This window comes from Camelina sativa, chromosome 9 (assembly GCF_030686135.1).
Source record: "Camelina sativa cultivar CO46 ecotype springtype chromosome 9, ASM3068613v1".
NCBI classification, from domain to species: domain Eukaryota; kingdom Viridiplantae; phylum Streptophyta; class Magnoliopsida; order Brassicales; family Brassicaceae; genus Camelina; species Camelina sativa.
In genome coordinates, this window is record NC_141888.1 from 23,151,136 (window position 1) to 23,165,559 (window position 14,424).

Consider the following 14,424-nt stretch of genomic DNA (forward strand, 5'->3'; position numbering starts at 1 on the left):
AGGCTGAGAAATGATATTTCCGGCTTTGTTCAGAAGAACAATGAGACGTTCAGTGAAGCTTGGGAACGTTTCAAGGGATACACTACCCGATGTCCACACCATGGCTTCAGTAATGCTTCATTGCTGAGTACACTTTACAGAGGAGTGGTCCCCAAGATACGGATGTTGCTGGACACCGCAAGTAATGGTAACTCCCTCAACAAGGATGTTGATAAAGGTTGGGACCTAGTGGAGAACTTGGCTCAATCTGATGGGAACTACAATGAGGAGTACGATCGCACTATGCGATCTACAGGAGAGGAAGATGCCAAGTACAAGAGGGACATGAAAGCCCTCAATGACAAGCTTGATAAACTACTCAACTAGCAGCAGCATGTTCATGCCATATCAGAGGAAGAGCAGTTTCTACAACGAGATGGGGAGACTGTACAAATAGAGGATGTCAACTTTATCAACAACCAAGGAGGTTACAACAAAGGGTACAACAACTACAAGCCAAATCCGAATCTGTCTTATCGGAACCCAAATGTTGCAAATCCTCAGGACCAAACTTATCCATATGCAGTTCAAGGGAACCAGGTCCAGCAGAAGCCTTTTGTTCAGTACAATCAAGGTTATGCCCCTAAGCAGCAATATTCTGGAAACTACAGCCAACCAACTGGATTCCAACAGCATCAAGGCCAGTAGAACTAATCACAGGAAGCTGAGTTACGCGGCCTACTTCAGCAAATGATTCAGAATCAGGCTTCAGCATCTATGGACATCGCGAAACGGTTTGCAGAGATGAGCAACAAAATCAACTCAGGATACAATGATTTGAATGCAAAGTACGAATCACTCAACACTAAGGTTAGATACCTAGAAGGCCACCACAACAACCAACCAGCTCCAAAGACAACCAACTCCCAGGAAAGGCTGTTCAAAACCCTAAGGATTATGCTACTGCCCAAGCCATCTTCCTTGATAATGACTATGAGGATTACCTCACTGGGGACAGTGATGGTGAAGATGGGGAGGATATGGATCTCCCAATGATAAATGAGGCCAAGTACTACATATCCGAGTATGAACCCGAGCCTTCACCCGAGGAGACTGATCGAGTTGATGATCGAGCAATGGTTCGAGAATCACAAATGGAAGAACCACCCGAAGCTGAACCCGATGACCTACCCGATGATGATGATCGGGTGATACATAGAGTAGATGTTGAGATAAGAGATCAACCTCAACTACCTGTACCAAAGGAAGGGGAGTTAGAGGAAAGGTTCAACACTGCACTTGACATACAGTTGGAGGCGCTTGCAGAGCGTATGGCTAAGCGTAAAGCTCCACCACCTAAGCTTTTGCCACCACACAAACTTCAGGAGAAAGCTGCCAAGGAAGCATTGGAGAATGAGGTTAAGGAAGCTGTCAAGGAAATTGGGTTCTAAATTCTCAGGAGTGGAGTGTGCTTAGATCCTGATCTGCGTATTGAGGAAAAATTGGACGATCCTGGCTATTTTACTTTGCCATGCTCGATAGGACTTCGGATTTTCAAGAATTGCTTGTGCGGCCTTGGAGCTTCAGTTAGCATTATGCCGCTGTCAGTAGCCAACAAGATGGGATTTACCAGTTTTAAACCAAGTAATCTGTATTCGGTTCTGGCTGATAGAACCGTGAGGCATCCGATTGGGATCCTGGAAAATCTGCCTCTCAGGGTTGGAAAAGTGGAAGTTCCTACTAACTTTATGATCCTTGACATGGATAAGGAACCAGACGATCCACTTATCCTAGGAAGACCATTCTTGGCAACAGTTGGTGTTGTGATCGAAGTAAAGCAAGGCAGGATCAGAATAGAGCATGGTGAGCACTTCAAGACGGAGTTTGATGTGAAGAAGGGGATTAAGAGGCCAACCATTGATGGTCTTTTCCACTAAGACAAAGCAGAGAAAAGTCAAGCATCTTGAGGAGGTCAACACTACATTTACCTTGGAACCTGGACAAAACCTAGAGAATCAGTTGAACCAGCCTGCTATTGTGGAGAGGATTCCAGAACCTCCTCCACCTGGATCCCATGCTTAAGGAGCATGAAGAGTCAAGCTTAGTGACTTTAAACAAGCTCACTTGGGAGGAAGTCCCAAAGGTATCTTTTGTTTGTTTTAATTTTGTTTTGTTTGTTTTATCTTATTTTCTATTTTTGAATTTTCATTAAAAAAAAAGGAAAAGTAAAAGAGGAAATTGAGGAACCTGAGGGTCAACCCGACACCGTACTCGACGCGCCTGATCGTGTCCCTGCTCGGGTGGCGAGTGGAGTCAGAAATCCACAAGCCAAGCCCACTCTCGGTGAAGCCCACCAACCAAACCCTACTCTATTTAACGGTTTCGAACCCTTCCTCCTTAGCAGCTTCGATAAGTTTCTCACAACCCTAGAATTTTTGTTCTTGTTTCCATACTTTCTATTCTCTCTAAAACTCGAGTTTCATTCGATTTTCTTTGGAACTAACCCTATTAACCTCGAGACTTAGCTTTTTCTTCTCAAGAATTCGAACATGGAGCCAATCGCAAAAAGCTACCAAAGGAACGGAAGAAGATCAACCTCAACCGCTGCTACAACCGGAGGTGACGTCGTAGAACCTTGAGAGTCCCAAGGGAGAGGAAACGTTCTGCATTCCCAACCGCTGGCTGGACGTTTCGCTTCCCCAACCCGATGCTCAACCCGATCCGTTGCTCGAGTAACTGATCAAGTAGACCACCGAGTTCGCTCACTGAGTCTGATGGCGAGTGCTGTTTGCCGCTCTCCTCGACGTAGGGACCGGTCTGCGTCCGAGAGGACTGTTACCGACCCCATGGAGGTCGATTCTGATGCTGGTGGAGAAGAGCAAGGGGAGATCCAAACCTCTCGATCAAAGAGCAGAGCTGCGGTTGCAAGAGGGAAGAGACCGGCTTCAGAGAAGGCTGAGAGGGTAGCTGAGAGAGCAGCCGAGGAAGAGGATCGAGATTCGGAGGAGGAGAACCGAGAGAGAGAAGAGGAGCAGAGAGAGAGAACACGCCAAGCCTCGCGGAGGCTAAAACAGAAGGAGGTGGAGACTCCGGCAAAACTCTTCAAGGTTTTCCGGAAGATGAGCTTCGTTGGTATTCGATACCCTCACCGTGAGACAATGAAGCAGTTGGGTATCGCTAGAGATGTTGAGTTTCTGTTTGATATGTGCCACCTGGGCCATATGATGCGAGCCCACCTTGAAGCATTTGAGGAGGAAACGGTCCACTTTCTCTCCACTTTGAAGCTGCACTACATTGAAGACCACCCGACCCTACTACCCGATGGGGGGATCGGGTTCATCACCTTCTCCGTGAGGAACAAAGAGTACCGGCTCACTTTCAAGGAAATGGAGAAGCTGTATGGGTTCAAAGCTTGTAGTGGAGAAGGAATGGAGGTTAACAAGGAGGAAATGAGGTCCCTATGGCTGACAATAGGAGACAAGCTCCCCTACAAGTCCACAAGCTCCAAATCAGCTCAAATAAGGAGTCCTGTCTTGAGGTATTTTTACAAGTCCCTTGCATGCACTCTTTTTGCTAGAAAAGAGACTAGGAATGTGAATGATCAGGAGCTCCAGCTGTTAGATATTGCATTGTGTGGAGTTTTGGACAATTCTAGGGATGGTACACCGCTAGTTGGAGATGTTGCGGATACTAGTATGGTGTTTGTGCTACTCGATCAATTCCTCTATCTTAAGTCGTGGGCGATGAAGAAAAGAGAAAGAGGCGGAGAGATCTCCATTGGAGGACTGGTCACACCGATTTTAGTGGCTTGCGATGTGCCCTTGAAGGGAGTGGTACACGATCCTAGATGGCTGGACGTTGACTACGTCGTGCTGGCGAGATTTTTGGCCCATGAGAGGCCTAATGATATGATGTTGTTCAAGTTCGTCCACCCAACTGTCGGAGCTGCCCAAATGATCCTACCTAATGTCATATGCACCAAGGTTTGGCTGGGGGATAACATCGACTTTGCACCACCTTTGGAGGAGCTGTACAATCCGGAGGAGGAATCCGAAGCTAAGAAGAGAGAGGAAATCGGGCAAAGACAGGGAGATAGCTCGGACGATTTCGATTTTGAGGAGTATGTGTGCTCTCAAAAGCAACCGGTTGGAGTGAGGGAAGCCCACAAGAGGATCGGATGGCTGAAGAGGATGAACAAGTTTTTGGTGAGGAAGGTAAAAGATCTTACCGGTTCAGTAAAGACCATGGGAGGTCAGATCAAGGAGCTGCAAGACAAGGCAAGTTGTGCCTCAGCCCCTACCTCAGCATACGCACCAACTTGGATGGGGAGAAACGGACCGTTAGGAGGAACACGAGGACTGCCACCTCAAGAACCTCACAGAGCATCATCATATGAGCCCCAAGCTGAGGAGAACATCACGCGACCAGAAGCATCGCGGAGAAGCCATTCAGACGCCTACCCGATGCCTAACCCGATGGGATACACGATGCCTTATCCGATGCACCCATCGAGCACCCAATCGGGTGACTACTCAGGACTCTTTCCTCCGCCTTACCAGATGCCATTCACGATGCCGTATACGATGCACCCTGCGAGTGGCTACACGGGTGATTATTCTGGACCTCTTCCACCATACCCGTCATACTATCTGATGCCCTACCCGATGAGCTACGCGATCCCACCTTCGATCAACCCCTCGGATGCTGGTTCGAGTAAGTCGTCCGTGCGTATTTTTGAGCTCTCTGACGAGCAAACACCGGCACCTGCTGAAGCCGGAGACGACCCTGGCTACACGTTGGCGAGTATGGAGGCTGCTGCAACCTCCTTCTTCACCAACCCATAAGGTACCAATTTCATCCGATCTTTGTATATAACATTGCATTTAGTTTTTCTTTTATTTTGTGTGATTCTTGGATTCTTTTTCCAATTTTACACAAGGGACTGTGTAATTTAAGTTTGGGGGAGGGTTTTAGAATGTATTTAACTTTGTGTTTTATTTTTTTATTTCAAATTTTTGCATGCTAGTTTTATTCATTTGAGTCTGCATCTACGTGCATTAAAAACCCCAAAAAATTTGAAAAATTTACAAAAAAAAAAAAAAAATGTTTATGTAGTTGCATTTACATATTAGGATTGAGTCTAGTTTGTTTCATATAGGACTGTTGCATATGCATCTTAGGAGACAATGATTAAAACTACCTTGTTTAAAATCAAACCTTAGGATTGAAGCTATAGCCCTTAGTCACAGTTCATTGTTGATAGATCAATCTTTGGAAAAAAAATGAAAAATCTTTGCTTAGAACCTTGTGTCTTTTGAATGCTTCCTCCACTTGTTTGAAAATTGGAACATATCTATATTATTGGATTTAATTTGAACTTTAATTGTCTTGCTTATGGAATTTGAACACTTGCTCATGCTAACTCTAAACTCGGGTTAGCACTCCATTTTTACCAATCTTTTCGTTTAACCCGATTTGTTTTCCCTACCCATGAACCCAAACCTTTTTGTGAATTGTTGAGTGAGGCCTTTTTCATTGTGCTATAGGTTGTAAAACCTTGAGAGTATTGAGAATGACAAAGAACTGCCTCTTGATTTAGCTAAGTTAGAATTTGAACTAGCTAATAGATTCGGTATTGAAAAATAGGTGGTTAGAATGTTTATTTGGGGTTGGGATGTGGAATAAAAAAAAAGTCCCTAAGATTAGAATCAATTAGCTCTAACTCTCTAAGTTAAAAAAAAAGAGAAAAGATCTTGATATTGTCTCCTAGAAAGAAAGAAAAAAAAAATATATATATATATATATACATATTAGGAGTTTAGCAAAGAAAGAAAAGAAGAAAAAAAACAAAAAAAAAAAGAGCTAGAAGTTTAAAGTCTAAAACTCTAAACCTTAGGGAGTAAAAAAAAAAGAGTTAAAATCAAAGATGTGGGTAGTGTAATTCTAGGGGGTTTGATATAAAAAAAAATGAATGAGAAAAAGGTAGATCATCAATAGTTCTCAGTCTTAGATAGTTTTCACAACTGTCTAGCATTCTTTCTTTTGAGAGAAAACCACCCAAAGAATTTGTTTGAAACCACCTTACCAAAAAGCCTTGCCCTTGAAACTGATTGAGCTTGATTCACCTTCCATTTCCAAGAATTCGCCAAACACTTAATTGAATGTGAAAGAGATGTTCTTTATCTTTAGTTGGAGGTTGAACTAGATCGATGCATGGTAATAAGCATAGAAAAATATTTGTAAGTATGTTGATTGATCTTAGCACCATTAAACTATCTTTAAGGATTATAGCTTGAATCCTTCGCTTACCATATTAAGGTGATGAGTCCCTGCTTTCAAACCGCACCCTCCTACGTCCTTGCTAGAGGACTAGCAAGATTTAAGTTTAGGGGTCTGATAACTCTCTAATTTACATATTTTTAGAATCCTTTTTGTCCATATTTTGCATTGTTCATACCTCTAACTTAGCATTTTCAGGTCATTAACTGTAGGAATTCACTTTTAGGCTATTTAGGGTGTTGCATTTTTGCATTTGCATGTTTTGGATGAAAACAGGTGCTAAAGAGCCTAAAATGGGGAAAAACAAGGACAAACCCGAGCATGTACCCAAAGGAGCCATCGAGCTGGAAGAACAAGTCCGATCCCCAACACGATCCAGGAGGATCCAAGAGCAAGAAGAAAACCCGAAGATCTACCCGAGGAGTAACCCGACTTCACCCTCGTGTACCCCATCGAGTAGACCATCGGGCAGGTCTGGGAAACTAGGTCAAAGGGGTTTCCTTATATAAACCCCTCCTCTCCTTCCTCGCAAACGAGCACGCCGCAGACCCTCAAACCAGAGAGCGAGGGCTTCTGTGAGAGAACTAAGTGACTCAAACACTTTTCTTTTTGTTTTTACATTTTAATTCATAACTTTTTATCATTTCTTTAGATTTCTATCATGTATTCTTTCTACTCTACTCTACCGTTTACTATAATGCAATTTTCATTCTTATTTGTTGTTTTGTTTCTTGTTATTATGTCCGAGTAGTGTAGTAAAGTTTCTAGGGATGGGATAGATGATTTTGTGTTCTTGATCGGTTAGGATGCGTTAGTTTGATTGTATGTGATTGATAAATTTTCTTCTAGGTTGGTGTTCTTAATGATGTCAACAGAACCGAGAGGTTGAGATTAGATCTAAGGTGTTTTACCACCGAGAGGTGTAGATGAGATGCTTGAATCAACCAATGCTAGAGGTTTACTCACTTAGCCTAAGAGATTAGATGAGTAAGAGGTTTAATGACAATAATGAATCGGATTTTAATGCATGCTTGGTCATGTTTCTCCAACGAGAGTTGGGTAGGGAAGTGATTCAAGGTTGATTGTTTCTAGTGCGAGAGTGTGGTAACAAGATTTAGAGATTCATTGTCTAGGAAATATTTGTTTGAGGCATGTAAGGCATTTGTATTGGTCAAGAATGCTTAGGATTCGATTACCCCATCCTTAGAAGCTTTCGTATTTTAATTCCTTGCATTTTCCTTCATCAATCGATCACTTACCCGATCAAGTACACGATAACCTGCATCGAGTAATACCTCGAGTTGTTCATATCTCATTTGCATACTCGATCACCCCACCCGATCATGTACTCGAATGCTTGCATCGAGTGCTTAGGTCGTTTGATTTCTTGTTTATATTATTTTCTTTTATTATTTTAGGATTGTTAGAACAAAACCCTATTTGCTTGGCTTGACTTGTACTGTTATGATCATATCCTTCCTGCTAGTGAAAAATAACCATTTGGATTGATAACCCTTTGTACTACAACTGCATAGGGAATTGATACCCTGGGTGAAAACCTATCTATCAATGATCTAGGGTCTCGTTTGTGTGTTGATGGTTATGTTATTGGAACCTTGGATAGAACTATGCTAGGTTGTTAATTAATGTTATAAGTTTCCGCTGTGCATGTTGTTGGTTGTTGCTAGTTTAATGATGAATTGTGGTTTGGTTGGTTAAATTAAATAGTATGGGATGTTTAATTATATATTGTTATTAAAAAAAAATGCGTCGGGGTGTTTCAGTTTGGTATCAGAGCCCTTACGGTTCTAGGGCGGGTTAATGGATGGTTTAGAGTGGTTTAAGGGAATTTAATTGGTGGAAATATTTTTCCTGTTTCTTGGTGCATGATGTTGTGTATGGAAATTGATTATGAGTAGTTAGTCAATTTGTTTATGGTATAGAGTCCTAGTATTATCCTCTTTGAGCATTCAATGAGATTCCACGGTAAGATGTGTGCTTTGTGTGTGGTTTTGAATTGTGTGCTTAGCCTTCTGTTCTGGATAGTTCAGATGGTTAGAGGTGATGTTGTTGCTGGTCGTGGACGCGGACATGGTCGTGGTCGTGGTAGGTTATATATCATGGTTTTTACGGTTTTTAACCATGATATAACTGTGCTTTTTGAGTCTTTTGATTTGTTTCTAGGTTGTTTTTGAGTCTTTACAGGTTATCTAGGATTTTGGCACGGATGGAGCAATATGGAACAATTTGGATCATTTTGGAGCATTTTACCGAAGGAAATCAAGTTGGAGTCGGATCAGAGTCCTATCATCGATCGAAACCACTTAAAAGGGCATCGATCGACACTCCTATTTACCCGACGAGTGAACAAGAATTGGAAGTTTTACAAATTTTCCCAAAGTCTTCTACAATTGCAACATAAGCCTCTGGACGTGTTTTAGGATGTATATATATTATTGTTGGGTTTTAGAAACCCTTAAGTTGTTTTCTAGCAATTATTATTTTCCTACAACCTTGAGAGCTTTGGAGAGAGAGAGAATCTGAACTGCTTTGTAGAGAGGAATTTCTTGAACTCCTTTACTCTTTTAATATCTATTGCATGTTATTCAGAAATATGATTTGTTCTTCACTAAACATGTCTGAGTAATTTGCTTGTTAGGTTTAGGGTTTTTGACAGGGTTTTTATGATTTCTTAGATCTGAGATTTTTAGGGTTCTTAATCTTTTATGATCTTCATCCTTGGTTGTTCTTCACGATAATTCTTGATTGATCACCTAGAATTGTTATCTTAGGGAAATAAATTGATATGAGAATATAATCGTTTTCCTGATTAAACCATTGATGAGCAGAATTGTTTCTTACAAAGAGATTTGAACTAATAATTCTGTGAACTTATCTAAACCTGTTCTTAAAGCTGATTTTTAACTTAGAATTTTACAAAGAGATTTGGACTTTCTGGTTTTAAATTTAGATATTATTTGCAGTGAGAACTGATTTAATTTACCAAAAGTTTAGAGTTCTAGATCTGATTTTTATTGTTTGAACCTTAATTATTTTATTGATTTAATATTTCATAATTTCTTGAGAAATTCCCTAGGCTTAACTCTTTTGATTTTCTGAATTCACAACACTTTAATTTAAATATTTGCATTGCTTTTTCATTAATTAAATTAACTTGTTTAGCGTAATAACAAAACTCTATAATCCATTGTGTTTGATCTTGAGTCTATGTGGATTCGACCCCTAAGTACTGCAGTGATCTCTTGTTTGAGAGAGTAGCTCTAGGGATTAATTTGAGCTTATCAAATTTTGGCGCCGTTGCCGGGGACGCTCTGATCTACCATTAGATTTGAGTTTTTAATTTCGTCTAAACTTTTCTTTTTATTTTCTACTTACACGTTTTTGTTTTTCTTTTCTTTGGTGTTTCAGGTGCATGCCTCCTAGACCTCACACAAGGAGCAACAAGTCTGGTCCTACTGTGAATCTTTCAAACCAAGAGTTGGGAAAACTTGAGCGTGAGAACAGAAAAGCAGCCAAATCTCTAAAGATGGTTAATCCGATCATTCTGATGCGTGATGAGGCTGGTGTTTTGAGGGATCAAGAGGGCCACTTGCGCAATGAGCTAGGCCAAAAGATTGATGCTGAAGGCAATGCGATTGCCTAACCTGTTGTCAACGAGCAGGCTGTCGTGAACCAGCAAGCTGGTGTCGTTGATGATCCGAATCTTGGTGTCGATCGACACCAACCAGGTGGTATCGATCGACACCCCCTTCCTGCAGACGGACGTGGAGCTGCCAACCACGTCCAAAACCCGATTCGAAGACAGGAGCAGAACTGAGACCTGATCCGGACCATTGCTGACTACAACCGAGCTGATATGATGTATGAGAACCGGTCCGCTATTGTTCCTCCTTCATTCCAGAGGAATGATTTTGAGTTGAAACCTGCGTACTTTCAACTAGTTGGGCAGAGACCTTTCTCTGCTTTGCCCAATGAGAAGCCCTTGGACCACATTGAGCATTTTGAGGATCTGGTGACTAGCATCAAGGCTAATGGGGTGACTGAGGACTACATCTTCTGCAAACTCTTCCCTTACTCACTTGCGGGAGAGGCATCTCAGTGGTTGAAATAGCTGCCAGCTGGATCATTGACAAACTGGTGTGATGTCAAGGTGGCCTTCCTCAACTACTTCTATGATGATGCAATGTCAGATGAGTTGAGAATCAAGCTGTCTTCTTTCAAGCAAAGACCAGATGAAGCTTTCAAAGCAGCTTGGGTGAGATTCAAGGCTTACCAAAGGGACTGTCCACACCATGGTTTCTCAAAGGTTCAATTGCTAAGTATCTTCTTCAGAGGGTGTGACTGGGAGTATCAGTTGGCTTTAGATGCTGCAAGTCATGGGAATTTCAAGACAAGACTGCCAGAAGATGTTTAATGTTTGATTGAGAACTTAGCTGCTAGCAATAGTACTAAGAGAGCAGATGCTAAAAGGAAAAGATTACATGGAGGATATGATTCAAACCAGTTAGCTTCTGTTAATGCTAAGCTGAATTCAGTGCATAATCTCCTTGTGGGTAAGAAATCTGTTCATTTTGCTGCTGAGGTTGAGACATATGAGCCAGAACCTGATCAAGGAAATCATGAGGAAGAGGAGGTGAACTATGTCTATGGGAACCAAGGACAGCGGTTTGGAAATCAGCAAGGTAGCAGACCTTACAGTGGAAACAGCCAGCGCAGTAACTTTCAGGGCAATTCTTCTGGTTTCACACCCAAACCTGAATATCAAAAGCAGCAACAAAACAGTGGATTCACAAGGACTTATGACAACAATTCATATCAATCTCCACCTCCTAAGTCAGCTGAGACTAGTAAGATGGAAGCTATGCTTGAGCAGCTTTTGCAAGGTCAAGAGCAAATGACAGTGACTTTCAATGGGAAGCTGGATAATGTCTACACTGATCTTAATGGGAAGTTTGAAGCTTTGAACATTCATGTCAAGAAGCTGGAAAGTCAGGTTGCGCAGACTGCTGGGTCTGTAAAAAGGCAAGAAGGTTATCTCCCTTCAAGAACTTAATCAAATCCTAAACATTCTTGCAATGCAGTCACATTGAGAAGTGGCAAACAAATTCATTCTATACCCCAGAAGAATCAAAGTGATGATCTACAGGAGTTGATTGATATAGAAGACGAAGAGGATGTTTCTGCTGAGCCAGTATCGACCGACACACATGGGCATCGGTCGTCACCCAAACCATCCGAAGTTTCGGACAAAATTCCAGAACAAGGCATCGATCGACACCAACAAGGTGGCATCGATCGACACCCTTCACGGACCGAACCTGAACTCGTGAAATCTCCTACTCCAGTTGCAGAAAAAGTTTACACACCTAAGGTTCCATTCCCCAAGAATCCAAGGAAGTCTAAACAAAAGCTAGATGATGCTAAGTGCAAAGCCATGATGGATAAGCTTATTCTTGAGTTGCCTTTGGTTGATGCTGTTAAGACTTCTCCAATGCTTAGGAGATATGTCAAGAGGATGGTAACCAAGGATTTTAATGCTGAGCAAGGAGTTACGATGATATCAGCCCAAGTTAGTGCCATCATTCAGAACAAGATCCCAGAAAAACTTCCTGATCCAGGGAGCTTTGTTATTGATTGCACTATCTTCACTCACAGATTTGCTAGATCTTTGTGTGATCTTGGTTCTAGTGTCAACCTCATGCCAAGATCAGTAGCACTCAGCTTGGGAATGACAGACTTCCAGCCTACTAAGCTCACTCTCATCCTTGCTGACCGATCTGATCGTATTCCAGATGGTGTTCTTGAAGATGTTCCAATTAAGATTGGTGAATGTTTGATACCTACTGATTTTGTGGTGTTAAAGTATGAGGAAGAACCCAAGGACCCTCTTATTCTGGGAAGATCATTCTTAACCACTGCTGGAGCTATAATTGATGTCAAGAAGGGTCAGATTGGTCTCAATATTGGTGATTTAAAAATGCGCTTTGACATGGAGAAGCTGGTTAAGAGGCCAACCATTGATGGCCAGACATTCTATGTAGACACATTGTCTAATCTGGCTGAAGATATATTCCATGAGCTGCATCCTGAGGATCCATTAGAGAGAGCATTGGTTGCTTCTGCTGAAGAAGCTGAGCATCTAGATTACATTGCTGCTGGGTATGTCAAACTGCTTGATGCTAATGAACAAGTGAAGAGGCTGGTTGCACAAGAGGAATTGGTTAGTACTTCTTCACAAACTGCAAAGGTTTCTGATTGGAGTCTTGAAAAAGCTCCAAAGCTTGATCTCAAGCCACTTCCTGCAGGTTTAAGGTATGCATTTCTAGGTGAGAACTCTTCTTATCCTGTTATTGTTAGTGCTTCCTTGAACAATGCAGAGCTCACTTTACTGCTAAGCAAGCTTCGCAAGTTTCGCAAGGCTCTTGGCTATTCTCTTGATGATATTGCAGGAATCTCTCCAGACTTGTGTATGCATAGGATTCATCTTGAGGAAGGAGCTAAGACATCTATTGAGCATCATAGGAGGCTTAATCCGAATTTGCAAGATGTTATCAAGAAGGAGATCATGAAGCTGCTGAATGCTGGGATCATCTATCTGATATCTGACAGCAATTGGGTTAGTCCGGTACATGTTGTTCCTAAGAAGGGTGAAGTCACAGTGGTGAAGAATGACAAGAATGAGCTGATCCCTACAAGGACAATTACTGGTCATAGGATGTGCATAGACTACAGGAAGCTGAATGCTGCAACAAGGAAAGATCACTTCCCACTTCCTTTCATTGACCAGATGCTGGAGAGGTTAGCTAATCATCCATACTACTGCTTTTTGGATGGTTACTCAGTCTTCTTCCAGATTCCCATTCATCCTGATGACCAAGAGAAGACCACCTTCACTTGTCCCAATGGTACCTTCGCTTACCGCAGAATGCCCTTTGGACTCTGTAATGCTCCTGCAATATTTCAGAGATGCATGATGTCTATCTTCACTGATATGATTGAAGATTATATGGAGGTGTTCATGGATGATTTTTCAGTTTATGGATCTTCATTCAAGAGCTGTTTGGACAACCTCTGTAAGGTGCTAGCAAGATGTGAAGAGAAGCATTTGGTGCTTAACTGGGAAAAATGTCATTTTATGGTTAGAGATGGCATAGTGCTTGGCCACAGGGTTTCAGAAGCTGGAATAGAGGTTGACCGCGCTAAGATAGAGGTGATGACAGGTCTTCAACTACCAGAGAATGTGAAGGCAGTGAGAAGCTTTCTTGGACATGCAGGGTTCTATAGGCGTTTTATCAACGATTTCAGCAAGATAGCAAGACCACTTTCTGCTTTGTTGTGCAAAGATGTCAAGTTTGAATTCACTGAAGAATGTCGCATAGCCTTTGAGAGGATTAAGCAGGAGCTTGTGAGTGTGCCTATTGTTCAGCCACCAGATTGGGATCTTTCATTTGAAGTAATGTGTGATGCTAGTGACTTTGCAGTGGGAGCAGTGTTGGGACAAAGAAAAGATAAGAAGCTTCATGCAATCTACTATGCAAGCAGGACACTTGATGAGGCACAAAGAAATTATGCAACAACAGAGAAGGAGTTGTTGGCTGTGTTGTTTGCTTTTGAGAAGTTTAGGTCTTATCTGGTAGGTTCAAAAGTCATTGTTCATACTGATCATCCTGCATTAAGGTACTTGATGCAGAAGAAGGATGCTAAGCCTAGACTTTTGAGATGGATTCTTCTTCTACAAGAGTTTGACATTGAAGTGAGGGATAAGAAAGGGATAGAGAATGGTGTTGCTGATCACTTGTCAAGGATTAGGATTGATGATGATGTCCCAATTTGTGATTGTCTACCTGAAGAGCATGTTTATTTTGTTGATACTGGGTTTTGAACTGAAGAATCGAAGGTTTTGTCTTCGGATGCATATGGTGTCGATCGACACCCTTTGCTTCCCGAAACATATTGGTCAAATGATGGAGATTTAGCTGCTGTGGCTAGCTCCAATCAACCTTGGTATGCTGATATTGCCAATTATCTTGCTGCAAAGGTAGAACCAGACAAATTTACAGGCTATCATAAGAAGAGGTTCTTGAGAGAGCTAAGGAGATATTATTGGGATGAGCCTTATTTGTATAAGCATTGCACTGATGGTGT

At 41.9% G+C, this 14,424-nt stretch overlaps 1 non-coding gene and 1 pseudogene across 1 annotated transcript; both read right to left on the minus strand.

The window, feature by feature from the left end:
- Positions 1–107, minus strand: LOC147938577 (small nucleolar RNA R71). The gene has a single exon (XR_015567483.1). It is a non-coding gene; the product is annotated as a small nucleolar RNA R71 (small nucleolar RNA).
- A 10,370-nt stretch (positions 108–10,477) lies between these two features.
- On the minus strand, positions 10,478–10,578 carry LOC147938578 (small nucleolar RNA R71; annotated as a pseudogene).
- Positions 10,579–14,424: the final 3,846 nt, after the last annotated feature.